Raw genomic sequence first — 27,791 nt, 5'->3', positions numbered from 1 at the left:
TCATGATCAGCCAATGCCAGCATACTTGATGTCAAATTAAAAAAAATCAAAAGACTTGCAATCACTGCTTCCACATCCACACACTACAACTCCCACCACATTCCCAAGATGCTATTCCCACTTGCTAACTCACTCTCCAGCCAGCAGAAAGCTACACAAGCCCACAGAGCACTCACAGATAGAGGCAACGGAACACACTGTTTATACAAAGGTTTGGACATTTACTCGGCAAGGCTCTACGTGCATTATAGTACTTAGCATAACAATTCTTCAGCTCTCACAGAAAGGAAATATTAGACTCTTTTCTACCATAAAGCTCTGTATGTAGCCAGCCAGACAGTACTCCATCAGCTGGTATAAACCTGCATAGTTCCTTTTGAACTCACAAAAACTACCTCGTTTGCACAGCTCTCAAGGGTTAAGATCACTTGTATCTGGAACACTGAATTTTCAGCTCTTTGTAGCCAAACCACCAAACACAGGCAGTCGATCACAGACACTCAGCTCAGGTTTGGTAGGACCTTATCCCAGGTGCAAGGCTCTCCCTTGGCAGTGCAGACACAGCACTCTGGTGTCAGCACACTCAAATATCTTCTTAATTTTAAAGCAAGAGGAAATGTTTGAACTGTAGCAAATGCTGGGATTTTTGTTAGGAGTAGGATTTAAAGAGATATGGATACAGCAAAGGATATTTACTGAATTTTGCAAGAGAAAATATGGTTAGCACAGCTAGAATGGGGCTGTCTGGTCGCAATGAGAATATAGTGTATAACAATGGCACATTTGGGATTTGAGCTAAAATTAGGATCTGGAAAAGCCATATTTATTACTGCCCTCTGCCAAACATAAAGAAAGCCAAGCTCTGATACCAAGAGATGAGAATGTCAGATCCTGGGTAGCTGACCTAAAGCTCAAAGTAGGGATGGGGTTGAGGACAGAGACTGGAACAGAGATGCTAGGCATGAAAGCTGCTTGAAAAGTAATGCCTCTATTTTGTTCTGCTGGCCCAGAACAGAGATGGTGCTACAGCAGTAGAGATTGAACTCTCACCAATATTCCATTCCATTCTATTGGCACGTGTCACAGGGGCAATCTAACAAAATGGGTTCTGACACAGAAGTGAATATGAAGCAAAGATGTATCACTGAATTTCTCCGTGCCGAAAAAAAAAATGGCATCCGTTGACATTCATCAGTGCTTGCTGAACATTTACAGAGACCAAGCAGTGGATGTGAGCACAGTCAGACGGTGGATGCTGTGTTTCAGCAGTCAGTGGTGTTCCAGCTGACAGTGGGCCACTCTCACTGGGGCAAATATTTACAAGCACAGCATGCAGGTCTTGTTCACCACTGGTGAAAATGCACTGCTAATAGTGGTGACCACTGAAAAATGGTATTTTGGAGCTCAGAATTTGCTCTATCAAATGGTGTTACTGTGCTCTTTGTATCTGTTGTAGTTTCCATGGAAATAAATAGGAGGCACAACATCCAGAGCAGCCCTGGTAATTGTGTAAATGAAGACTCACAAAACTGAATGAAAGCTGGTGTCCCTACAGTCAAATATTTATTCCTAATTTTCCACTGGTGTCTGGGCAGAGGTCAAGGCGGGGCTAGCTTGACAATTAGGCTCCAGCTTAGCATTCCAGAAATGAGGTTCTGCTAAACAGTTTTTGTTGCTTGTTTCTGCAACCTGCCCAAGGATGAGCAGACTAAAATGTACAATTTTTAATTGTCAGACAGAATGGGGTTACTGAGCCATGATCAACGCTGGAGCTGGAATTGCATCATTACTTGAGGTAAGATAAGTGGTAAAATTGGTATCAGCATATTTAAACATCTTCTGATTAACTTCTGGACATAACTGAATTCCTAGGCCATCATCCGTGCCAGGAATAAAGTTAGGACTAGAACTAAGATTCAGCATACAATTCTGTGCACTCAAGTTTACTGGCGAATTGTATCCAGGCTGCAGCAGGATTGCAGCCTGCCCCAAGAGATTCGAGTTTTTCCTAACTAATGTTCAGAGATAACAGTTCCTTCAGCCATAAATGATACTGAGTAGCTCACACCTAGGGCAAGTGTCTTACCTCCACTGCTGAACTCTCACAGGCCCTCAGTGATAAGACAACAGACTGACAGTCAAACATTTGGTGTTTCATTTCCAGGCTGTACTACAGCCCTGTGTTACAATGATCAGTAAGGCTGGTTATAGCTTGGCTTGGCACCAGGGTGGGAGGGCTTTGTGCTTAGTTTTACCTGGTCCTTAAAGAAAAAACTACGGCAGAAGGCTGGAATGCACAGTGCTCAGCTATAATGAAGCTATGGCTACATGGGCTTTGAGCAGTTCTGGAGTTAGAGATGGCACTAGGTTTTGGATCCTGGGTCGAATGTCATGCAAAGGCAGGTTTATTGCTACATTCTCCTAGATCTATGGATAGCTAAAGAGCTGGGATCAGTAAATTCACACACCTTATCCTTAAATTTCAGACACAACTAGATTCACACACTGCAACTGAAGCTGAACAAAGGTTGGTGTTAGGAATGAGTTAGGAGAAAGAGGCTTAGCAGAGAATTCTGCCAACCCCATAAAGATAAAGTGAGAACCATCAACGGCAGATCCAATTGTGCTCTACTGAATGGCCAGGCAGCTGCTCCTGCCTCTTTCTCAGGCACTGTTCATAGAATCATAGAATGGTTAGGGTTGGAAAGGACCTTGAAGATCATCTAGTTCCATCATCTAGTCCCTGTTGCCTGAGAGGGCTTCAGACACGAAGTGCACAAGACAAGCCTTGTGTAAGAGTGACAGTTACATTCTGTGTCAGCACACTCAAACTGAAGAAGCAAAAATGAGTGGCAATGCCACCCGATATGAATCTGTGCTTAACTCTCAAGCCAAGCATACCATGAACAGCACTATGGTGGTGTTCATGAGGATTACTGTTCGGGATAGGATGCTCAGACGTGCACAGGGAATTGCTAAATTCTGCCTCATCTACAAAGGTAATTTCACAGTCAAATGTGGAAATCTGCCTTCAAAGAAAATAAAATAAAATAAAACAACAGCCCTTTCCTGTCTCTAGTGTAAATATGGGGCTCTTGCCAATCATTCTTCATTTCCCAGAATTTCTACCTTTTTCTCTGGAAATGCATTTGCAAATATTCATTTCATCTCTGCCTTAAGAATCACAAAAGCACTCTTCTAAGCACTCTCTCCTTCAGTGTACAGTTGTTGCCTTTCACAGTTGGTGAAGGTTTCGCACATCTCACTGTGATGAGACATTAGAAGACAGATCTATGCAGGAATCAATAGCAGTCTGGCTTACTGCTAGTTTACACCTTGTTTCCTCGTTGAGATATATCTCATTTTTACCTGGCAGCCTAAGCTTTGTTAGGTTTGGAGAGAGGTGTTTCTTCCCAAGCAACTTACAAGCAACGCAGTGCGTAACACACTTACGAGTTGGCGTGGAGTTTGAGTCTAAGCAGAGAGCAGGCATCCATCCATTCATTCATTCATCCATCCATCCATCCATCCGGCTGAGACACCCGCTCAGGCGGTACCGTGCGGCACGGAGCCCGGCACACGGCGCGCCCCTCCCTGGGGTCGCTCCTTCGGACCGGCTGCGGAGTGGCGGCCCGGCCCTGAGCTCCGCCAAAAGGCGGCCTGCGGCGCCCCCTGGCGGCCCCTGGCCCGGCGGAAAGCCTCCGGCCGAAGGGGATGCGGAGCTCCGCGCTGCCCGCGGCCCCCACCTTGTTCTCGGGGTGCTAAAAGAGCAGGTTTGCATGCAAAAACCCACCCGGCCCCATTTCAGCAGATGCGCATTCATTTCTATTCCTTTTCATTCTTCACAGAACATGTTATAATCTTTGATCATCATTTGTTTAAATTGTATAAGTAATCTGCCCGGTTTTAATAGGATTTTTCTATGAATCTGCAACAAACCATGAAATGTGATATTTTCACCATGACCGACCCAGGAAATTAGTCAACTTTGTCCTTGATTTACATGGGGCCCGGCCAACTCCTCCTGCAGCACAGAGGCAGGAGCTCACAGCCTGCTCCCCCTGCATTTCTATTCTCTGTTTCCTTCCCCTCTCCAAGCAGTTGCACACGCAGCAGACGCCCAGCCCTACGAGCCCTGAGCAGACCCTGAATTCACCAATGTCACAGTCCTTCCGGCTTCTGCAGTCGCCCAAATCGATGCATGAGGCCCCAGAACAGACTGGAGCAAAGCTCCAAATATACATTATGTTTAATAATAACAGTAAATGTTTGGGAGATTGTATTTTCAGTTTCTTTCTGATCCTTTTGAAGGCAATGAAAAGATTTCTTGGAGTTCTGCACAGCACACATATGAACCCCAAGCTTCCTTAAAAGAAAACTAAGATTCTTATACAACAAATCTTTCTGCATTATAGGAAGAAAAAAAAAAAAAAAAAAAAAACACTGATCAGAGTTGAAGACATTGAGCTATTTCTGGGGTAGAAACAAATCAGAGCCATTTGGGCGAGTTCTTCTATCCATCCTTCGTGCAAGCATTTTGCTTTGCTTTAAATAACATCTATTTTCTTTCCTCACCTATACAGAAATAACTTCATAAGGACTTGAGTCTGTGGGCTTGATTTTTCCCTTAGCTGTTGATGAGAACATGTACACGTGAGCTTTGGACAGAAAGTGAAGCTGGAAGGCAGTAACTAGATACAAAAATGCCTGACACGGTCCTTTGTTGGGTGACGTGTCCTCCAGCCCAGGCCCTGTGCTCAGTGCTTCCCATGGTGAGGGGCTCACTGTCTTGCCATGCTGCTCTGCAAAAAGTCATGGCTGCATGGAGAAAGGTGTACTTCCAAATGCCCAGATCTCACAAGACTCTACAAAACCACGCAGATGCTGCAACTTGGGCAAACACAGCAGCACGGCCTGCAGAAGCTCGCTGCTGGTTAAACAAGGAGAAAGGCCCATCTCCTGCCCTGGGCAGTCCCAGGACGGCGCAGCCATGGAGACTCGTGTGGACACACTGCCACCTATGCTCAGCAGTGCTATGCCTCTGTGATCCCACCCAGCAGGCACCAGTGTGAGCATGACACTACGCCCTGATATAAAACATGCAGATACCACAGTGTACAAAACATACTGCAATTGAATTCAAAGCTTTTTTCCCCTCATTCCACAAAAGCATGGTCCCTTGCACACGTAAGTACGCAGCATTCGCTGTGGGGTTGCCCAGTGCCATCAGGATGTTGCATTCCCATGAGAAGCTAGCAGCACTCAGGAAGCCATGGTTCCAAGCCATCATCATTGCTAAGCCTCCTTCTGACCTTATCTGGCCATCTCTCCAGCTATTTCAAGTTAAAAACTCTTGCAGACAGAGGCTGCCCATCACAGCATGAACACTCGCTATGTGGCAGGGTAGGGACCTGACATCAGCTGGCTCCTGGGGTGCTCCTCTTTTCCCTGCAGCAACGCTGCCTTTTGGCACGCCCAGCAAAGCCATCATATTTCCCATCAGGGAACTGCCCAAGGAGAGCTGGTACCCCTTCCTTCCCACACTCAGCTCCAGCATCTCTGGGCAGCCAGACTGTGTGCCCTGGAGGCATTTACACCCAACTTCCTAATCGAGGCTGCCCGACCTCCCTTCCCCCATGTCCCCAGTAACCAACCCTCTCCCCAGCCTGCGAACAGCCCCTAAGGTTAGGTTTTATATTTCTTATCCACTGGCCTCTCCACTCCCACCAAGTCAAACTTCAACCAAACAAAAAAGAAAACACAGAGAGAGAAAGAAAGAAAGAAAGGCCCCGAGAGGCTCCCGGTTGTTCCAATCAGGTCACTGTTTCCATACCAATTAGGACAGATGCAAAGCACATTATTAAAAATAGGTCTGCAGACCCATCTATGTTGATTATTGTCCTCTGTTTCCGTCCCCAGCCAACTCCGTTAATTAATAAAGAAACTGCCAGGGAAGGAGGGGGAGAAAGGGTGGCAGGGATTCCCCTGACTGGAGCCTCCTGTTCAGAGAGTTCAAGAGAGAAATTGGACACTTGAGCCCCTCTGCCATTTTCCATTGTGTGTGTTTTTCCTAATGAACGGTTTAGTGATGCAGGGCTGGAAGTCAGCTCTCCCCCACCCCCACTAACTACCATCCATCATTAAGTGACCCAGTAAGAGGCATTGAGTACTTAACCCTCTCTAGAAGAAGTCAGATTGTTGTGGGGCTGGCTTTTCCTCTCCAACCATCCCTTCCCTCCCCGCCACTTTGCCTTTCTCTAAAGCCATCTCAGCATTTTCTGGAGGGGATTGTTCTTCCTTAGAGGAGCCCTAAGAAAAGGCAGCAGGAGCGACCCTGGAGCCAGCCTTCGTACAGAAGAGGCAGCACTCATGGTGGAAAACCAGGGACGAGGTCCTGGCTTTGTTGAGACCAGTGGAGGCAGGATTTTCCTCCCAACTGTCAAACTATCAGCCCCTGAGGACAAAGAAGTCGATGGGGAGATGGCCCTATAAGCTGTGTGAGGGACTGTGCTGATCAATATACATGCTGGTAATTTGCAAGAGGAGAAAGAATACGGCCAGTAAAAGTCAAAGAGGGCTGTGAGAAGCACAAGTGATAGATAATACTTGCAACAGAGAGAACGCTTGTCTCCTTCTAATTCTGCTAGCCCTGCAGGACTCTTCTCCAGCCAAAACTAATTTATCTTCATAATCCTTCCTCAAAATGCAGGACGATGTTATTAGTCCCATTTTGACAGTGGGGAAACTGAGTCAAGGACAAACCAACCTGGCCAAATTATTAAATGAGTCAGACAGAGCTAAAATTGGAACTACGCAGTCCAAGGTTTCTCAGCCGGTGCCTTTGCTTTAAAGCAGAAGTTAGGGGGAGGCAGAGAGGTTAAATGAACCATTATCATAATTAGACTTGATGAAAGCAAATCTGGGGTTGGGCCCAAGATGGCAGATCACGTTTACCTTGGATGAATGTGTGTCAGTGAGTCTCTAAAAGTTATCTAAGTATTAAAATACCCTCATGAGCTCTGAACCTGTGAGGTGTGAGTTCCAGATGTAATTCAGAGTGCAGGTTCCTGTAAGATCTTGGTCCTGTCACTTAATCTTTAATGACCTCTAAAGACTCTCCCACTCTCTAAAATGAGGGCTGTCGTGCCCATGTGAGTTGTAAATTATTTTTGTAGGGACTGTTTTTTAAAAACACACATTTATAGTACTTACATAATATTGGGATCTGCTGGTACTTTTGGCATAAAAACAGCTGCAAATGGCAGCTACCTCTGCATCTGTGAGGTGGTAGACAGAACTCATTCACAAACACAAGCAAAGTAAAGCATAAGCAGAACACCCACCTGCAGATGCCAGCAAGGCTGTTCATCTGCAGACTGACTACAGTCTCTAACTAAATACCACGCTACCATCACACAGACTGTTCTTTTGTTAGACCAAAGGGTTTTTTCCTATTCTGAGCCACTCCTTACCACCTCGCGTTTTATTTTTCACAAGGCTTCCAATGCACCACATTACAAATACTCCCTTCATCCGTTCAGAAAATCCACACCAGGCTTCAAACACACACACACACACACAAAAAGAAGTTTGAATTAGAAGGAGGGTGCTTTGGTTCTTTCCAGCCTCATCATTTTTATGACATTTCTCACCTGGTAAATTGAATTGCGGGAGACATCAGACAACTGATTTCACACTATGGTGCAATAACATGCCTTCCTGTACAGAGGGACTGAGCTTCTACTGTAGTATCAGGCCTACTGTCATGGATGAAGGACACCATGAACAGAGAATCTCTGAGCCTAATATCCTCTTTCCAGTAAGGATCACTAGATGTCGGATGCCAATAATCAACAGCCAGCATTACTACATTTCAAATTCATCAAAACAGCCCTGATGATGAGAAATAAGGTACTTGGAAATTGAGAGCATCTGCACGATGCTATATTTCTGAAAAGAGATGGGGGGAAAGCAAGTGTTGCAGTGAGACACGTGCTGGAAGTGAATTCCACTTGTGTATCAAGAGACTTCTCAGTATACAGATGATAAACTGCAGTCAACCACCCAGACACAGAAACAAAAGCTGCAGGAGGTCTGTACTTGCAAGCAGTCTTTTGATCCTACTGTACTAGGAACATTGTATTCTCAATCAATTTGGTTTCTGCAGAGTACCAAATGCATGCAAGGCCAGGTACTACATCTTCACTAACTACATTGGACATGTGCCAGCTTGGCCTGCACACCTGTGACTGAACAAAGGATATCTAGAAATTGGAATTAGAAATAGGACCTGTATTTTTCATGGGTCAAGTCCAGAGGAGAAAAAAGTCTGCAACACAGCCAGGGGCCACAGAAACACGGACTATTCTCTGTCCCACCTGAAACACATTCTAGGATTTGGCAAGTGCCTTTTACATTTGGATCCGGCTCCAGGGAGTAAAGAATGTTTCTCATTCCCTCCCTGATGGCTCTGCTCCATCCACGGGTTGCTGGGTTTGCCACTGGGTCAAAGTTCCCAGAGCACCCTTTTCCTTTTCCTCCTTCCCACAAATAAAGCCATTGCCCCCTGACCAGCACCCAACGAGTAATTTTTTTGTTAGCTCTCTGCAAGGAGCAGAACTGGCAGAACCATGGGAGGAACATTTCTTCACTGGGAAAACTTTACACTTTGTGTCATTTTTTTCTTGGAGCTGAGACCCAAAGCACCCAAAATCTCACCGTGAAGTAAGTCAATGGGAAAGCCCACCATCTACAAAAATGCCATCACCCTGCCTCACATTTATCTTGGGAAGCTGATTTCAGAGGCACTTCACTTCTGAAGCACTTTTAGGCCCCAGCACAATTTACGCAAGGCACACTCTGCTCTACAGCTAAGCAAACATTGTTTTGTTTTCTTTAGCCTTTGAGAGCTCTTGCCTCCAGCATCCCCCAAGGGGAAAAGAGCAGAGCCTCTTGTGTCGGTTGAGTGCTCACATGAGAGCTTGGTAAAGCAAGTGGTCCCTCTTGGCTCATGTACAGAGGAAACGCAACCCGTGATGCAGCACAAGATGCAGAGTTTATCCGGTATCTGAACCTGTTCACTGTCTGTTTGCTCCCCCCTCCTTCTTTGCCAGTACGCAAGCAAATCTCTGACCTGATTGGAACAAACCCTTCAGCAGATGTTCCCCTGACTTCCACTGTGGGGCATGTTGGTGGCTCCTTGCTGGAGAGCCCTCAGATCAGGCTGAGAGCTTCCATGTGAGTCTAAAGCAGGCAGGAGGGCCCTTCACCTGCAGAGAGCCCAGCCATCCTCCAGTTGCTAAGCAAATTTTAGCAGAGTGACAGAAAACAAGCCCTCCACAAACACGTACTACTGTGAGATTTGTCAGCAAAACTCTATACTAGCAAAAGCACGGTAGTGCTGAGGGTTAAAGAGGCAATATTAATAAAGAAAGGGTAAGAGAACACAAGGAAAGAACAATGGTACTACCACGAGGCAAGTCAGTGCTGAAGGGGAAAGAGTAGGCTTAAACAGAGATCCGGTAACGCTGAATATGTCCCTTCTCTGCCAGCAACCTGCAACCCAGCCACTAAAGAAACGATTAATTATAGGAACAACTAGCAACAGAGAGCTAAAAATAAATCAATAAGTAAAGACATAACAAGTAGAGACCATCCAGACTCCACCCAAGGTCAGGCCTGGCTAGTGCTGCATTCCTGAACTAGAACAAGAAAAGCCAGAGCAGAAGAAAACCCAATCCAAAGAACCCGTTAGCATCAGACCCACTGGTGGCACAACAACAGAGAATGTCAGGCCCAGCTCCACGTGCCCGTTAGTTGGCGTTCAGTGAGACAGGCAGATGCGGACAGGCCATCATTCCCAAGACTCTCCTTGCTCACCACGTGGAGGAAGGCAAAATGATCAGTGTCTATCAGTTGCTGTATAGCACGTGAGTACCTAGCTATGCCAAGTTTTCTCCTCTGAGTTTGCCTTCCCCTCAACCCAGTAACTTCTATAGCCTTTGACCTACAACATAAGTGCAGAGCTTTCTTCTATGGAATATTTGATTATTCATTAAAAATACAGAAGATTTTCAACAGAAGTGACTTAGGAAGACTTAATCACCCAGCATTTACAGCACAGTTTTGAGTCCTGTACTCAGAACCAGGGAAAGCAGACCTCAGCAGGAAGACATCCACAGCTATGAACCATAGGAGGAGACAGGCATCTCTCTCCAAGCACAAGGGAAGCACCCAGCTGCCAAACCACACATCCCACCCCGCTCCTCAGCTCACACAGCTCCCCACCCCACGTGCTGCTTCCTTGTATGTATGTATCCATATTTAATTCAGATGTCTGAAATGCCCTGCAAACATGTTGCCTGAAAACTAAACAAGGTCTAAGCTCTTTTGTGTATTCTGCTCCTAAACTTTGTTCCATTTTCCCATTTCTGAAATGGGAATAGCAGCAAATAAAGATAATAAAGTGCTCAGGTACTGCTATAACACAACATAAATCAGTAACCAAACCACCAAGTTTGAGGAAAAGAAAATTAAAATCCCTATAAAAGCAGTCAGTGGAAAGATATTTCCTAATTCTTCAACCATACCACAACCCTGGCAGTTTATTGTCAAATATGTTACATCCTCCCCAGCACTGCCTCCACCATACACAAAGAACCACAGTTTCCTACACTACTGTAACAAAATTTCAATGATAGCACAAAATAGATGGGAAGCCAGAGGTTTTATTGAGCAAAGTATAATGGCATTGACTCATGACTCATTTTAGTACTCTATTCCAAACAAGCCTCTGAAGGCAGCTGTTTTCCTAAAATATATTATTTTGCCCCATGTTTGCATCTTTTCTCTGCTACTGCCAAAAACATCTGCACCACCCAAAGAGAATTAGCTCCAGTAAGCATCATCATCACTAACACTTAGATTAAAGGAAACGTGCTTTTTCCCTTCCTCCATACACATTATACCTTTTCCTCCAGAATTTTCCCTGTGTTCCTGTTCTTCCACAAGCACCCACTAAAAACATGCACACACCGCTCCTGACACCATGCCAGAAGACATGAGGCTCAGCTATGTATTGTCTACACAGCAAAGCCTCAGAACTACTCTGGAGGCTTCATCCCACTGCTCCCCACCATCATCTTCCCCTTCAACCCTAGCAAAGTTGGTGACATAACAGCTGGAACATGCTCTAAATCTTCACTAATTATCCCCCCAGACTTCAGCGTCCTCCAAAAGCATCTGGAGGATCTTCCTAATTACCAGCCAGACAATGGGGAGTGGAGCTGGGTCCCTGGGATCTTCCAGACTGCCAGTGCTGGCCATGCATGTGTCTGGCCTCTGGGGCCAACTGCTCCACATGGAGACCTCCATTCCATCTCCACCCAGCTCCTTCCCTGCCCCCTCACCATCACCACCCCCAGCATGCGGATTTTATGAATGAAACTTTCTGACAGTTATGAGGTTGGCAGAGGCCTATTCAGCAAGCCAGGGAATGTGTGAACATCAGGCTTCATTAGAGACTTCTCCCAGTCAGCTGATAGCTCATTAACTTAAAGTGGCCTCTTGTTTTAAAACCTCAGAGACCAGGAGGTGGGGTGTAGAGCGGGGGGTGGGGGGGATGGTCTGCATTGTTCCTCTTGCCTCTCTTCCCCCTTTGCCCCCTGTGAGATTAGGCGCCCTCGGAGGGGAGAGAGAGAGGCTAAAACAACTTTAATTAGTTATTTTCAAAGATTTTTCTCCCCCTTTCTTCCTTTTTTTGTGTGTGTGTGTGGAGCAGGGGGGGTCTCTCAGCTGGGTTTTTCTGCATGGAGGAGCTCACGTCATTATGCTTAAATCCAGCTCCTCCATCCTTTGTCTCCTGGCCAACAATAGAAGAGGGCTTGTAAAAAGCCCCTTCCAAAACTCCTGGAGACTGACTGAAAAGGAAGACGGGGTGAGGACTCCTCTCTTTCCCCCCTCAGGCACAAAAGTGACAGTTTGGTGCCTATGCCAAAAGCTTTCCTGTGTTAGAAGGTAGCACTGGCGTAAGTATGGGAGAGTGTTTATTCCTAAACTGCTGCTCTGTCAGATGGAACACAGAGTCCAGACTTGCACCACAAAGTGTCTGGCAACTGTTCTCCATGTGGGTTTAAGGTCAGATTGGAGTTCTGGATGCTGAAGTCATTCTTAGGCCTTTATCCCATGTCCTGCTCCACCTCTGTCCTTAAAACGACAGTGAAATAAAAGCAGAAGAAGGACAATGTTTCCTTCATGGCCCTGCTTCAGAAGACCTTGAAACAAGCAACCACCATTTTGTCATCCTGAGCACAAAAGCTGCATCTAGCACATTTACTTCATAAAGGTAATTGAACTGCAAACCACAGTTCCTCAAGTTAGGTGGATTTGAGCAGAACAGAGAAGGAAAGTGCCACAAGATGCCCAGAACAGTCACCTGGAGCAGTTGCTGCAGTGTCAACTTTCAACTTCTCTTATTTATCATCAGGTCCATTCACAAAGCAGATGTGCCTCTGAAGAGCTTATCAGTTGAAGTTTTAGAGAATGCATGAGTTCAGCTTTGAGGCACTGGGTGCAGAAAAATCAGCCATGAATTGTGATCTAACTCAGACATTTATGCACTTTGTAAAACACATTTAACAATACTTGCTTTGCCTGTTTTTAAATCAAGAATTCCCAAGCATCTAGAATAGCAAACTGATAGCTCTCCAACTTCAGCTCTGTATGTCTGTGCTGGAGAGCAAGAATGATGACATGGCAAATTACAGTTTGAGAGGATACCAAGGAGTGGATGCAGATAGCCTACCGTGGCTTCATCTATCAGTTTCAAAGCCTATAATTTGGTCTACATGATTTTCAGGACAAAGATTTCTACCACAGATTTAAGTATTTGGCCTCCAATCCAGTCAGCTTTCTTACAGGAAACTAAAATCTACCACAAGTTCCCAGAAACAAGGACCACCACTCCCCTGGCGACCTCTGCAGAAACAGGGCAAAAACTCACTCTCCCTTTCAAGTTGGTGGCATCAGGCCATCACCTTTCTGGGGAAACAGAGGGCGCAGGATTTCAATCCTGCTGTTTAAGCACCCACAAGCCAAGCAGCATGGTTTGAACACTTTGTGTTGTGCTCCTGGCAGCTCTCATAAGTAAGACTAGCGGGCTCACTGCTTTGCAGTCCTCCAAAGAGAAGCCTTGTTGCATTCAGCAGAATCAGCAAAGCAGTGCTTGGTGCCAGAGCCCAGGTCAGCAGTGAACTGGTGTCCCCGACTGGAAGCAGCAGGCACCATTCGGCAGGACTGTAAAACAGAGGTTCTTGCAACATCTTTGGCAAGGGTTGTAAGAATGATTACTCGTTTCCTCTGCTGAATCCTTTCTGTCCTCTTTTCCCTGTCCTAATTTTCCTCCCTTCCCCTTCCCCCTCAGTTTGTGGGGGACTTTCAAAGTTAAAAACCTTCAGCAGCTCATCCTAGAAGCATCTGCATTTCATAAGTAGTAAACATGATTCTTACTAATCAGAGTGGAATAACATTCTTTATGTCATCAGTTGTCTAATGAGTCTGGGATCCTTGAATTAAATAAACTCTGCAAGTATTACTTTTTATTGTGCTTTCATTAAAGCAGAGAAGTTTCTTCCCTTGCTGACTGCAAGGGTTTTTAAACAGATTCACTTATGTTTGTGGGAATTGTTAATTCTCTGCCTTCTGTATTAAAAACAGAACTGTATTTTGAAACAAGTCTTGTCGGTTTTGTCTTGCCATGAACTGGTATGCACAAATGTTTCTAGGCAAGGCCACTCTGCAGAATTTATTCCATCATTATTGACTTCAGAGCAAAAAACCTTCATATCTTTGCAGCAGTTACCATCAGGAACTGATGTGCACACCAAAATACTGTATTTTTCCATCTTCTGGAAATCTTAAGGATGACTCACAGGACACTTACCAGTAGAACGAAACCAATTTTACAATGAGAGAATAGCAAAGAAAACAGTATCATAAAGGTAGGCGGAAAAGAGAGTGCGTGGTTACGCTATGCTATGGGGTTTTTTTCCCTCAGTAATTTAGAAGCACACTAACATCAGAATGCATCAAGATCTACACCATCACAGTTAAAAGATAAGGTTAAAAGGTGTTTGGATATGGCTGAGTTTCCAGTCCTTGGATCTAAATCCAGAAGTCCATGCAGCTTGCACAAAATGAGGGGGGGAGAAAGGGGGGAACAGGACAAAATTAACCATGACGGGAAGAGCTCATCAACCCAGGCTGTGGCTCACAGACTACAAATGGACACTGCAATGGGTAACCTTGAGTTACACAGGACAAGACAACAGAGCTTGAAAGAGACAATTGTTACCTTCCTCACTGTAAGTTAAGATAATGCAAAGACAGTGCCTTCTCACAATCAAAATGAGTATTTGTAATAGAACCAGAAACAAGAGTTGTATCTCCTGATCACCACTCCATGGATTTAATTTTAAAACGCTTTTTTTTTTTAATCTTGTGACAAAAAAAAAAAAAAAAACAACACAAAAACCACAAGACAAGTTAGGGGAAAAAAAGTGTTTTAAACCAGTGGGTATATTGACTTTATTTCAACCTATAAAACCTTAGCTACTCTATATCTTCAGAGCATCACGACCACAACCAAACACTGTTTCACTGAAAAACTGCCTTCACTGTCATTTGGAACATTGGCAAAACTGAAGCAGAAAAGAACTTGCAAAGCAGTGTGACAGCTTTTATCAGGTTAGCAGTTAGAAAAGAACAAGCAGAAGATGGGTTAGAGCATACCGAGACCAGTGGGCAGCAGAAGTTTTGTGCATACAGTGGCATTCAAATAGGAATGGTCAGAAGATGCACAGCATGGACATTTAAACCTCTTTCCCAGCATGAAGGCTGCATCAGGACACGATCCAAATTTAACCTCGATAGGCTCTATGCTGCCACAGCTGGGATGCTCCCTGTACCCAAGGCAGCTAATGCAGGCTTTGCTGAATTTATTTATTTCTTGGCACCAAACAGAAGTCCAAAGGACCTTTCACTTCTCAGTCTAATGCACAGTTCCTGTCATAGGGAAGCATAAGTTGTTGTACTACTGAGAAACTAGTCAAGATGAGGACCATCCCCCTTACTGATGCACACATAGGAAGAAATGCTTTCTTACTTGGAAGTTTGTAACGTGTGGAGCGAACTGGAAAAGCTCAAACAGATGAAGTGGCTTGCCAAAAATCATCAGACAGGACAACGATATATCTAGGCTAGGGCTTATTTGTCTGGTGCTTCTGCATTAAGATGCTTCCTGGAACTCAGCAGCTTGGTGCACACAAAATATCCGCTTCCTTGCAGATTTTTGCCCTAGAGTGAATCTATTACAGGACAGTGTGTCACAGTCATTCCTTTCATGCGTGTGGCACAGACTGCAGAGCAAGACAACCCCTGCAGCATCACAGGTCTGCTATTAGAATCACAGAATCACCAAGGTTGGCAAAGACCTCCAAGATCATCTAGTCCAGCCATCTCTGCTCTGCACCAGACATTCCCTTAGGTACTCCTACCTTTCCTTAAGGCATGCTTAGGAAAAAAATTCTACAAGCATCTCCTGGGGCACTTTTTTTCATTTCAAAACTTTAGTCACAGAATATGAAGAAAGGAAAGTTAACAGCTGAGTTAAAATTAGCATTTTTGTATGCACTCTTAACTGCTCTGACACTGCTAAGTCTATGACAACTAGTTGATTTCAGTTCTCTTTCACTGGAGCTCTGAAAGTGTTGCAGAAGGTACTGGTTTGGGGCTTACAGATACTCTCCAACTCATCTAACCAGAGATGTGAGGGCACTCAGTGTCCCAGCTGCATTTATTTTTCTTTTACATTAAAAAGGTAGCACTCTCTCTTCCTTTTTTCCTCACCTCTCACTCAGGGAGGCTCAAAAAGCATGGCCCAATCAGCATGGATCTTTGTATATCAGTTGATACTAGGCATTCATCTTCCCTGAAGATGAAAAAGCACACCTCAGCCCAAACCTGGGTGAAGTAGGAAGATGATCTGTGCAGTGGAGCATATCCTGCCTGGTGGGAAGGGACAGACATTCTCTGTACTCAAAACATCCTCACACACAAGAATGAACTTTTGACTTCAACTGCTGCTAGGGCTGAAGAACTTGATGCTTCTTTGTCTTGGATCTATGTAAAACAATCCCCTTATACTGTTATGCCCACGTGAAGGTAACAACTAAGGCTCAGCCTCCTGTCACACTCCATATCATTCCAGATTTAGCCTGACATCATCAAAGCTCACTCTGAACTGCCAACTTCTCTCCTTATTTTCATCAATTTTATGCTCTTTTTTTTCAACTATATCCATGTGTCGCAACTCAGATGGCATGCCTTTCCTAGCTGTCTTTTCCTCCTCCATTGTCACTATTTCATTTATGTATACAAAGATTCCTAGATCAAATACAGATCACTCAACATCCTGACATTCTCAAGAGCTGACTACAAACTCTGATTATCACAGAAGATTTCTCCTAAAACAAGTATCAGACAAACAGAGCCTATTTTCTCTTCTGAGTGAGTCATCAGCCAGTATAATCCTGACACGTGGAACTTCCACATGTTCAGCCACTGAATTACACTGCAGCATAAGAAGGCAGTGAGTCATTGCTCAGAGCTGGAAGTTGCTGCAGATGTGCTGCACTGGCAGGGAAAGCTAAAGTCATATCTAGAAGAATGGTACGTAACTGAAAATTACGCTTAGCAGTGACAGAAAGTAATGGTCAAGCATTACAAAATACAGCATACTATTAAAATGCAGAGTGGTGATATGTTCTCACTCCCCAGCAATGTTTTTGGGGAGCTCAAAATGTTTCAGAAGGCAAGGCATCCCAATAGCATAGCTCTAGAAGTACAGAACTGGTGAAAACTGTTCTAGCAATAAGCAATAGTGGTTGGAGTGAAACAGTTTCTCATATCCTGTCAGCTAACATTAAGGTAGAGTAGAACTCAAGTAGGCTCTCAGAACATCTGGTTAGTTACAAAATTCTATTAAGCAAAAGGAAAATATACTAGTAACAAGTCCCCCAAAGGCAGAGTGAGGCAAAAAGAATGCTCCAATGAAAGGGCACTGAAAGAAGAGATAAGCACAGTAGCTTGGGAAAGAGTAGGAAGAGGACTCTTGAAAAAATGTCCATGACGAAGGATCAAGAAGAAAAGGCCATCTACTTGGTGCCTGTTCTGAAGAATGTTACGTTGTCCAGGAAAGAAAGCAGAGAAGAGGAAAAAAAAAAATAAAGAAAGAAATAAATCAATATGAAGCTCTTTTAGGAATGCAATGAACACGGGGTGCCTCTGTTTGGCAGCCCCAGGACACTTGCAGCCCTGGCTCAGATTGTGCGGATATGTTTTTGACTTGTCCTGGTCAGCAGATTAATGGCATTAACGAAGTTTCCATTAGCATCGGAGATTGGGGAGGAGGGTGAAGAGACAGAGGCGTCCAAGCGGAAAGCCACATGACTGCAGAATTGATAAGGCTAAAGATGAAACGGAGCTTCATTGGCAGAAGAGAGGCCAGGAAATGCCACTACAAATTAGCCCCAGGCCTCATTTCTTTTCCCTTCATTATCCAAACCCCTTCAGGAGAAGAATGGAGGAGGTTATGACCCTCTCCCAACACACACACACAGATATTGAGTGAGTCTCTCTCAATGAACATAGACGTGGGTAGATCTGTGTGTGTCTAAGGGTCTGTGTGTGTGGTATATTTGTGTCTAAGCACATTTGTATTCATATACGTAAAAAACAACAACTGTATTTCTATCAGGAGAGATCTACAACTTTGAAAGTTTGTTCTCAAAGCTAAGTTCTCAAAGTTTGTTCTCAAAGCTATGATTTCTGCAGCTAATCTGTGTAATTTCTTACATTATTAGTGAGCTTTTTCTTAAAATAAATGCCACTGAAAGCAAAGGTGCGGCAATATTCAGTCGAATTTCCAGCATCTGAACATGCTGTATGTGCCCACAGTAACTTATAGATGGCACAGTTACTGGGAATACACAGGTTTATCTTCACAGGGCTGTGCATGAGCATTTATTTGCAACCATGCATACGGATGTCCAGATTTCATGCATACACACCAGCGTGTGACTAAACATGCACACCTGCAAGTTTTGATCTCTGAAGAGAAGCATGCAAGCACAAGTGTACACGTGCATATTTCCCCACGTTTGTTTTCCAGGGGATTTATCTTTTTATCTGCTTTTGAAGCTCTATGCATAGACATCCTCCAGGGTACCTACACTCTTCCACATTTTTTTTTTCCCCTTCTGTGTGCACATCTTGTGTAATTCTGTGTTTCACTGACTACTTGTTTGCTTGTCTCTGTGTCCTGGCTCTTCATCCGAGCACGATAGTCTCTTTCAATAGTCTGCACACTCCAAATAAGTTCTGGTCTACATACACCTATCTTTGTGTGTGTGCATCTTCAGATACATGTGCATCTGAACACTTATGTCTGTAGCAGTAAAGATTTTCCTGTAAGCTGCACATAAAACTATTCTACGTAAAATTACGACTTGCTGCCTGACCCAGTGCAACTCTTTTTTTTTTTTTAAATATACATTCATTCTCGAGTCTATCAAAGTGGATGTGTTGCTGTTGACTAGTTACTGCACTGAAAGTTAATGAATACAGGTAAATACAATAGCAAAGGCTGAGAAGTGTTTGTCTTAGAAAACACACAAATCCCAGTTCAGAGCCCTGAGAAGTAGCTAAAGAGAATAGAGGGTAAGATCTCTTTTAACTAGCCATTCATAACACACAATTTTAAAGACAGGAAGATGATTTTCTGGACGGATTAAAGAATAACATTTCTCCAAGCCTAATGGCACCTATATGTTGTTAGTAAGAAAGGTAGGCTCTCTTCAAAGAGACTGTTAGCCATAGGATACTAGCAGGAGAGACAACCTCGCCTAGGGGTAAACAAGAAAACAACCTCCTTCTGCGTTTGGAAAACAAAAAGAGAGGAAAAAGCCACGGAGAGATGTGTAAATGGAGCTTTGTGCAACGGTTCTCTGTTATGTGAGCTCTATGTGACAATAGCCCTGAAACCCTATGCAAGCAAACTCATAAAAGAGGTCACTGTCTCTTTAATTAAAGCTCCCTGGTTTGAGGTTAAAAACAAACCCAGTGTTTTATGACCAGGTGTGCGTGTGAAAGAGATGGGAACCCGATCCCCAGCCCAGTGACACAGCAGCAGAGAGGAGATAAGAGAGGAAAGCTTTTTATTAAGGTGTCGCTTGACTGCTGCACTGGGGCAGCACCAGGCAAGGCAAGTGCTGGCCAGGCGGGATGCACGAGCCCCAGGGGACGCAGCCTTCCGCTGCCAGGAAAGGTGGGATCGCTCTAGGAGCACCAGGAAGGTACAGGAAGGCAGCACCTTCTACCAACGTCCAAGACACAGAGGCAAGCAAGACTGCTATGGGGACAAGCACGCTGATGGCATCCTGCTTGGGATCAAGAGAGGCCAGCCTACAGCAAAGCCTGCACCTCCAGGTCTGCAGAGGTGTGCAAGCAACACTCGCATGGCTCGTGAAAACAGCAGAGAATAAACTGATCCTGGCAGCCAATAAAATGCCGAGCCAAGAGAATCAGCAGAGAGGTTGCACTCCCTTCCCGAGCCTTTCAGACATTACTTTGAACATCTGTGCCCACGACACTGCTACTGATAGTAATCTCACTTGGAAGCTGGGGCCTCCATTGCTGTAGAATGGACTCTTTCCATCTCACTTCTAAGGTACATATGACCATAACATTGAACTCTAACAACGTGTCTATAATCCCTGCGCCCTTTTGTACAAGGGCCCCTGCTTCACAGAACCTCCAGCTGTTGGTCCCTGTCCCTAAAACTTATCAGCAAAGACACCTTCAGTTATTTCTCTTGTACTGGTTGCGAGAGCAACAAAGCCTGGCTTGGAACAGGAGGCATCACAGAACCAAGTCCCAGACTATAGGCCACGTTCTCTCCCAGGTAAAAAAAAACACAAATCCTACACACCACTGTATATTGGCACTGGAAACAATGTGTTTTGAGACAAAATCTGCATTGCCATGAGTATCCCTGAAGCCAAGGCGGCACAGCTGAGATCCTCAGCAGACAGATTTGCTACAGTAATTACCAAAAGAAAGCTGGAAAGTAAAATGGAGGAGAAAACCTTCCCATCCTTCTGTCTCATTACAGTTACACAAATAACACCAACAAAACACACTCCTGAAGTACTAAATTACAGACAAGTCAAACAGCAAACTTGGATTTTTTCTTCAGAAGTGCATGCAATTTTATTTAAAATTGTTCTAATTTGTATCTTTCTGTAAGAAAAACACAGCATTTTTAGAAGATACAACTGGAAGATGGTAGGTCAGTGCATCATTTATTGCATTCAGCCAAAAATATCAGAGATACAGATTGGAAAGGCGACATTGGAAACAGAAGACCAAAAAAGGATAAGAGAGCTCCAATTGCAGCGACATCGTACCCACATTTATCTGCTGTGGATTTTAAGCATCTTTCCAGATGAGATTAAATACCCTATATCCTCACACTGTAGGCAGGGAAATCAGGCACAGAGAAGAAGTCTGACTGCCACAGCTAGTGACACAATTAAAGACAGAACCAAAGTCTCGTCCTTGTTCAACAAAAAGAACAGCTGATCACTGGAGCAAGCTTCCCATTTTCTCCATTTCCTAGAAGTTTCCAGATAGAAAAAAAATGCCTTTTTTCAAAATGTACCTTACTAGGCTTAAATAACCGGTAGAAATTTTATGCTTGTGGTATGCAATAGACCACACTATACAAGCCAGTAGTGCTTCTGAGTTTAAAAACCATGGAAACTGCAGAATAATTCAGTCCTGGTGTACCTGGATACCACTAGAACCAAATTCTGCCAGCAGTGAGTTTAAATCAGTTACAATAACCTGTTTGCCAACAGAAGACTGAGAAATCACAACAATTCAGTGAGTTTCCCTGTAACACAAACAGCTCTCACAGTGCAACATTCCCACTGCTGTGCACCTCCTTATACACCTGCTATTAAGTCTGACTTCTGATTTCTGAAGTGGGACAAATCCATTAGAGGTAAAACTCTCTCACTATCAGTACAGTTAGATTAGGGCTGCAATGACCCCTTTCCAGTTTCACAACCTACCATGCTCATTGGATAATTCCTGTAGAGTGGCCCAAGCTGACGGAGCAATTGACTTAAAGTGCAGGTTTGTGTTGACTGCACATCTTCCCAAATTATTTCAGCCTTGAATAATTAATTTTCTGGAAGCCTAAATGATTCGATCTGATGTTCTGAATATGAAATATATGCCCCTTTAAACTCAAAGCTGCATTGCTTCTGTTGAGATGTCATTAAATTCTACCTTCCCTCCCCCCTAATCGTAACTTCTCCCCCCTCCCCCAAAAAGCAAGCATTTCAAGACAAAGAAGACAAAACATGTTTTCAAACAACTAAAAGAATTTTCCCCTGGCTTATAACACAGTTTCCTGTGCCTTTCTTGTTTTAGAAAAAAAAAATGCAGCTTTGTGGCACAGTTGTGAGCAAATTGTCACATAGACCTCACAGACATCAGAGCAGCTATGCTGATTCCCCCCAGAGGATTATCAAACTCTTTGAAAAGCTTGGTGCAAGTCTTAAGGTTTCCCCTATATTACTAAATAGTAATACTGGCTGCAACACAGAATAATAATACAGGCTGCAAATGGCCCAGTGGCAAAAGATGCAGCTTACCCACATCTGCTCTGTTAGGGACCTCAGCTACTTGGATTTTTTTTTAAATGTTTTTTAGACTGAAAACGTAGATTTAGAACAACAAAATATTTCTTTCCAGAGCAATTGCTTTTGACAAACAACTCCAATTTTTAAAAGATGAAGCATGTTTAAATTTGTACAGAAGATTCCAGCTTTCATATTCAAAACGATTCCTGAACTTACCAGAAAACCCCCACTCCATTTCCATTTGACAGTTTAAGTTCACCAGTATTGTTATTGTCTTTGTGCCTCAGTTCCTCACCAGCGGAAGTGGAATAATAGCACTACTAAAGCCTTAAAGCCAGGGAAGCTCTCTTAAGATAGTTATATATACTAAGCATGGAGGCAAATAACTACTACAAAGTTGCCTTCAAAGTTACAGCTATCCAGTTTTTAGAATTTAAGGATTCAAAACAGAAGTACAAATTTGTTCCTTAAATCACAGCGACCAACTACAATAACAAAACAAACAAAGAACTGGATCTCAAAGACTAACAATTAGAAAACATTTTGCCCAAGAGCCACACAGCCTTAACTTCAGTGCTGTTGTTCACTCTAGCACTGGCTTGAAACAGAGAGGACTTCCTTATGTGTTCTACACCTAAGGAGCCAAAAAGGGAAGAGCGTCATTGGGATTAAATATGTCCATACAAGACTGTGCAATCTAGATTCAGTTCCAAATTCAGCAACAGCTTTCTGACAGTAAGCAAGCCATTTGCTTTGCTCTCTTATTTGCTTCCCTTATCTCAGTTTTTCCACCTGCCCTATCCAGTAATTTTTGAGCTTTAAGAGATCTTAAGTGTTTCTCAAATCCAATGCTGTTTGCATGGGTCATTCTAGATGCTCCCATGGAGTAATAAATAATTGAGAAAGATATGCATGTAGAACTTATCCAGAAAGAGCTATAAACTCGTGTAGTCCAGCAGAGATTCAGCAGGAGAGTCAAGAACTCCAAGTACTCTTTGGAGAGAAGAGCTAGAAAGCAAGACCAGCTGCATTTCGCATGAGCCAGAGGTATTTGCCGCAGAGCACAGGGAGCAAGCTGGTGTGTGCCACAGCTCCCACCCTACTGGTGGAAATAACCAACCCTGCAGGAAAACAGAACGCCAGGCAGCTGGCGTGTGCTTGGGCCTCAGCCTTCCACTCCCACATGGGGCAGACATAAGCAAGGTATATTTGGACTTGGAATAACTGTGGATACTCAGCATGCACAGAGCCATAGCAAAGATGCAAGAGCGACTCAGAGCCAGTTGTGGAGAAACTATGAAAAAGACCAATGTAAAAGTATCTTGGGGAAAAACAAAAACAAACAAAAAAAACCCTAGCTCCCCTCTTCACCATTTTTCCTTACAAAATTCATTAATGATCCACCTCAAGCTCTTCTGAAAGTCTGAACACCATCTCTTTCCTCCATCATCCATTCACCCTCAAAATAGAATTACAAATGTTACTCTGTACACTTTTTCCAAGTGAAACAGGATTACAGTAAGAGCAGTTGCCACGCTATGAACTGACAGACATTCACCCACCCTGTGTTACAGCTAGAGCACAACACAGACATACTGAAATTCTCCAGAGGTAAAGGCTTAGAGAAGCCACCACAGAGCTGATCCTCTACTGCCTCCCCGCAGGGGAAAAACATCTTGCTACACCTCTAATTTCCTCTTCCACTCTTCTTTCCACGTATTTAATTTCACAAACTGTTTGAAACAAGATGTGCACCCACAAAGTTAAGGGAATTGTTGTCTGAGAACTCAAGAGGTTTTTGCACCAGTGTGTACCACTGGCTTCTGCACAGCACAGAAGAGTTGAGTTATTACCCACAGTGCTACAACCCCTAACTAGCTTTTCTTCCTCCTCCATTCCTGCCCCTTTCTTCATCTGCTGCTTTTCACCCCCTCCACGTTTGCTCATTCCTCTCCATCTCTTTCCCCTACTTGTTTCCTCCCTCTACCATTTCCATCCCAAAAGTTCCCAGTTAAAAGCATTGCCTGAAGCAAGATCACATCTCCAATGAGAGGCAACTTCATTACAGTTTAACATAAAAAGATCAGCTGATATTGATCCATAATTTGGACAAGTGCCACGTTATTGACAGGAAGACAAAATAAGTTAGAATGGCCATGTTTCAAAAATTCTGTATATACACTCAATCACTGGAACAGAAATTGCAGCTGGGTATATAATAACACAACCGTGTTCTTTATTTCCCCTGTAGATCAATGCTAATATGAAGAGGGCCACAGAAGATGGATGTTACCAACAGAAAATCTTGAAATTCCAGGTTAGAACTTGGGTGGCTTCATGGATAAAAGATCACGTGTGCAATGCTAGTGTAATTTACATACGAAAGACCAAGCTCCTTCCTTAATACCCAAGGATGCTCTACTTCAAAGTAGCCACTTCTGCATTTAAATTCAGGTTAGCGAAAACAGAAAGTGACCCAATATCCTGTGTTAGATAACTACACAGAGGCTTTAGTTCACAAATCTAGGGGACTCCTGATGGGCTGTCCCGCAGGACAAGACACATTCACACACAGATACAGAGAAAACGAGCTCTCTACACATTACTGTACAATTCTCTGCTAAAATGTAGCTTTTCCTGAAGGAAGATGCTGACAGAAGAGGCAGAAATTACTTTGTTACATTTTACTAGAAACCATATTGCCAGGCCACTGAAGTACGGCAGGACTTCAGCCCTCGCTGCCTGTTCACTCGGAGGTTCACAACACCCGTGTAGCAGATGTCCAAGCTGGTCAGCAAGGAGTGCACACAGGAACCCCAGCACCAAAAAGAATCCTCCACCATTTGAGCAACAAGAAAAAAGAATCATTTTGTAAATAACCGTAACATATATTTATTCTTTGTACAGACCAATTGGTACAGAGAACAAAACAGCAGACAAGGCATTATATCTGCACTTTGCTGAGAGCATTTCTTTCTGAGTACTTAATTCTGTTAAAGCCAAATTCCTCACACAGACCTCTACTATAAAAAGGCTAGGTTCAGTCATAGCTCATACAGGAGGACTGCACAGCATTACTGACCACCAGAGCAATGCTGGTGTCCCCTAGGAGTCAGAACCCCAAGAGGCACAGCTGTAAGATATGTGCCTTTGCCTTTCCTGCTTAAAAAGCTCCTCTAGCTAGTAGCACTCTTATTTTCTCTGTAAGCCAGCTACTTAAGGCCAGCATAACTCACTTAGCAATGCATTGCACACTTTTCCTGATGTAGGAATACCGAGTAATTGAAAGAGAAATAATACGCATCAATGACTAGGATTTTTACTGAGATTTATCCCTTCCTGTTTCCTCCTGACCAGCACGTATTTATCTTCGAGGCTGAGGACTACAAGCTACATTAGCTCAGAACGTTGCACTGGTAGGCCTGTCCAGACAAAAGTGTAGTCTGTGTACACACACATATTTCAGTGCTGAGGCAGGAACACCAAAACACCAAGGCGAAAGGCCTACTCCAACTTCCCTGCCAGTCAATGACAAGAATCTCTCTCTCTCTCTCTTTTCACAATCCCTAATTCGTGAAGCTTCTTCAGTACTTTAAAGTGACATGCTCACATAATTAACATTACATTGTGTACATTTCTAAAAAAGTTACATAGTATGTGACATTCACAGGAAATATTCACTCTTGACCTGTTCATTAAAGCAGACTGAATTCCCAGAAAAAAATATTCCATCAAAACTTCAGTTCACACTTGGGCCTTGATCTGAATCCAAACTCTCCAATTAGCCCTTACCTTGAGAACAGGCCAAACCTTTATGCAGGTATTCCCACATTTTCTGAGCAGCACAAATCCCACACGGAGGTGCGTGACTCCTGCAGTATAATGCTCCCAGTATAAAGCTGCAATGTTTAGGATGTGTACAAGAACAGTGAAGGAGGGGGATTATTAACTGCACTTCTACTGATCATAGACTTGCACAGACCTACCTGCAGAGGGACTGCATCAGCAGAAACACCGTATGAGACACAGGCTTCAAAGCATCCTCAAGCTCTAACAAAACTTCATCCAGTGAGCTATAAATGCCCTTTCCCCTTTCTCTTCCTCCTCCTTTTTGAGCCCATCTGGCTAATAGGTCAGAAGTGAGGACACCTGTGCATGATGCCATTGAAACTGGGAGATTATTTGCTAACTGTGGAGGTTTAGTTCCCATATGAAGCACCTGCTGCTGGCCCTGGTTCACATGGGAGCTGAACCTACTGCCGGTGGCCCCCGATTCACCTTCTCATTATTTGTTAGCTTCACTAGAGGGGTGCAAGGAGCATGGACTGTCTGCCTCCCACGCCGGGCTTTTTGGGAGCTAGCACTCCTCTCCTCCTCCAGGATGGCTCTTGCTGCAGGCTTGCTAAGCTCCTACTGCGGCCTCAGAGTGGCACCTAGTGCTCAGCTGCTGCACTGCTCTTCAGCTCTCACACAAATTGTCCACCGCTGCCCAAAAGCCAGGGTCAAGGACTGTACAACAAGCAGAAGAACTGGGCTACCTCATGGAAATTAGTGTACTTTTCTCATCAACTGCGTGATAAACTGGTTCCATGGGGAGCAATTAGGAGTACAGTAAATTCTGAAGTGAGTAAATTTATCCTTCCAGGTCACCAAACAGTGATATTTAAAGAGGGTAATTCCTATACAGCCCAAACTAGAAAATGGCAACTTCTACTTAACAACATTCATCCTCCATCATTATAGTGTTTTACCAGTATATACCTATGGAAACTGTCATGAAATTACTGAGCATTTCTTTGAGAGCCGTGCCTGTTCTCAGATGCTGCAACTTCTTCCACTGCTGCTTACAACAACTCTGTCTCCTAAAACTAGTTTTTTGAACTCACTTTTCCCCTTCTGATCAGACATTTATTATGCAAATTCAGCTAGTTAAGTATTAACATTTTCCAGTTCTTAAAATTTCTGTGAGTTAGGGGAATCCTTCACACTTGGATTCTGGCTGAACAAGCTGCTACAAAATATAGAGCACAAAAACGACTTCCACATATGAATGCAACGGAAGAACAGATCTTGTCAATATTTTATCTGTAATACACATGGCAAACGAGCTTTCAATAAATGACATTTAAACCCATTTAGCCTGGCCTGGCAAAGTGTCCAGCATCCACTTTGTCACAGGACTGAGAAGCATTCTAGAGACAGAAGGTCCATTGTGGCAGCAGGGCCTGCATTCACAGATAAAAGGGAAGGAGTCACAACAGACTTGATGCTGCAAAGGTCAGTTGCTTCAGAACAATGTAACATCCATTGTTAACAGACCGTTGTTCACGATAACAACACTACTAAGAAAGCCCTGCATTACACTTGTTAAATAACAAAAAAAAAAACCAAAAACCCAACTGTTAAGTCATACGCAGTGACTAAGAATCAGTCACTGAGCTCTGACTAGCTACACCTACAAGAAGCTCAGAAAAGCTGCCCGACCTAGAACACCTGCACACAGGTCACTGTGCCCAAATATTCAGCAATCTAAAAGCTCCTCCAAGCTGTGAGATCATCTGACATTTTTACTTGGGCAGTTCTTGTTTGACTTTTTGCTGTAACCAACCAACAATTTCAGAATTACTTTTTTTTCAGTGGCTTAAGTACATCACCATCCAATATAACAGCACCAAGAGCCTTTTCAAGAACAAAAGCCTCTATCTCTTCAGGGCTTTTTAGTTTCATCCTTTTTAGTTTCATCTTTTTAACACTTTTAAAATTGGTCAGATTAATAGAGCAGCTCCAGACACACATTCTCATCCCTTTATAGACCAGCTTTCCTAAGTGTGTTATAACCAGACATTGAAAAAAAAGACTTTGTCCCCCAGCTGCTTTGTTTTTTCACATCCTCAAAGCGCTCCAAAGTAGCACACTTGTTAGTGTAGGATGAGTCAAGGAACTTAAGTTCTTGTCTCCTCTTTGCAGCTTTGTTATAGACACATACTGCGATTTTTGGAAATAAATGTCATCTTTCTGTGCTTC

At 43.7% G+C, this 27,791-nt stretch overlaps 1 protein-coding gene across 1 annotated transcript in view; it reads right to left on the bottom strand.

Moving 5' to 3' along the window:
• The window catches only part of LOC104911954 (uncharacterized), a 314,625-nt gene that overhangs the window by 284,985 nt on the left and 1,849 nt on the right, over positions 1–27,791 (bottom strand). The gene's annotated exons all lie outside the window — the stretch shown is intronic.

This window comes from Meleagris gallopavo, chromosome 8 (genome assembly GCF_905368555.1).
Source record: "Meleagris gallopavo chromosome 8, MGAL_WU_HG_1.1, whole genome shotgun sequence".
Taxonomy (NCBI): domain Eukaryota; kingdom Metazoa; phylum Chordata; class Aves; order Galliformes; family Phasianidae; genus Meleagris; species Meleagris gallopavo.
The sequence above is the reverse complement of the archived record's forward strand: the minus strand, read 5'-3'. Positions and strand labels throughout refer to the sequence as shown.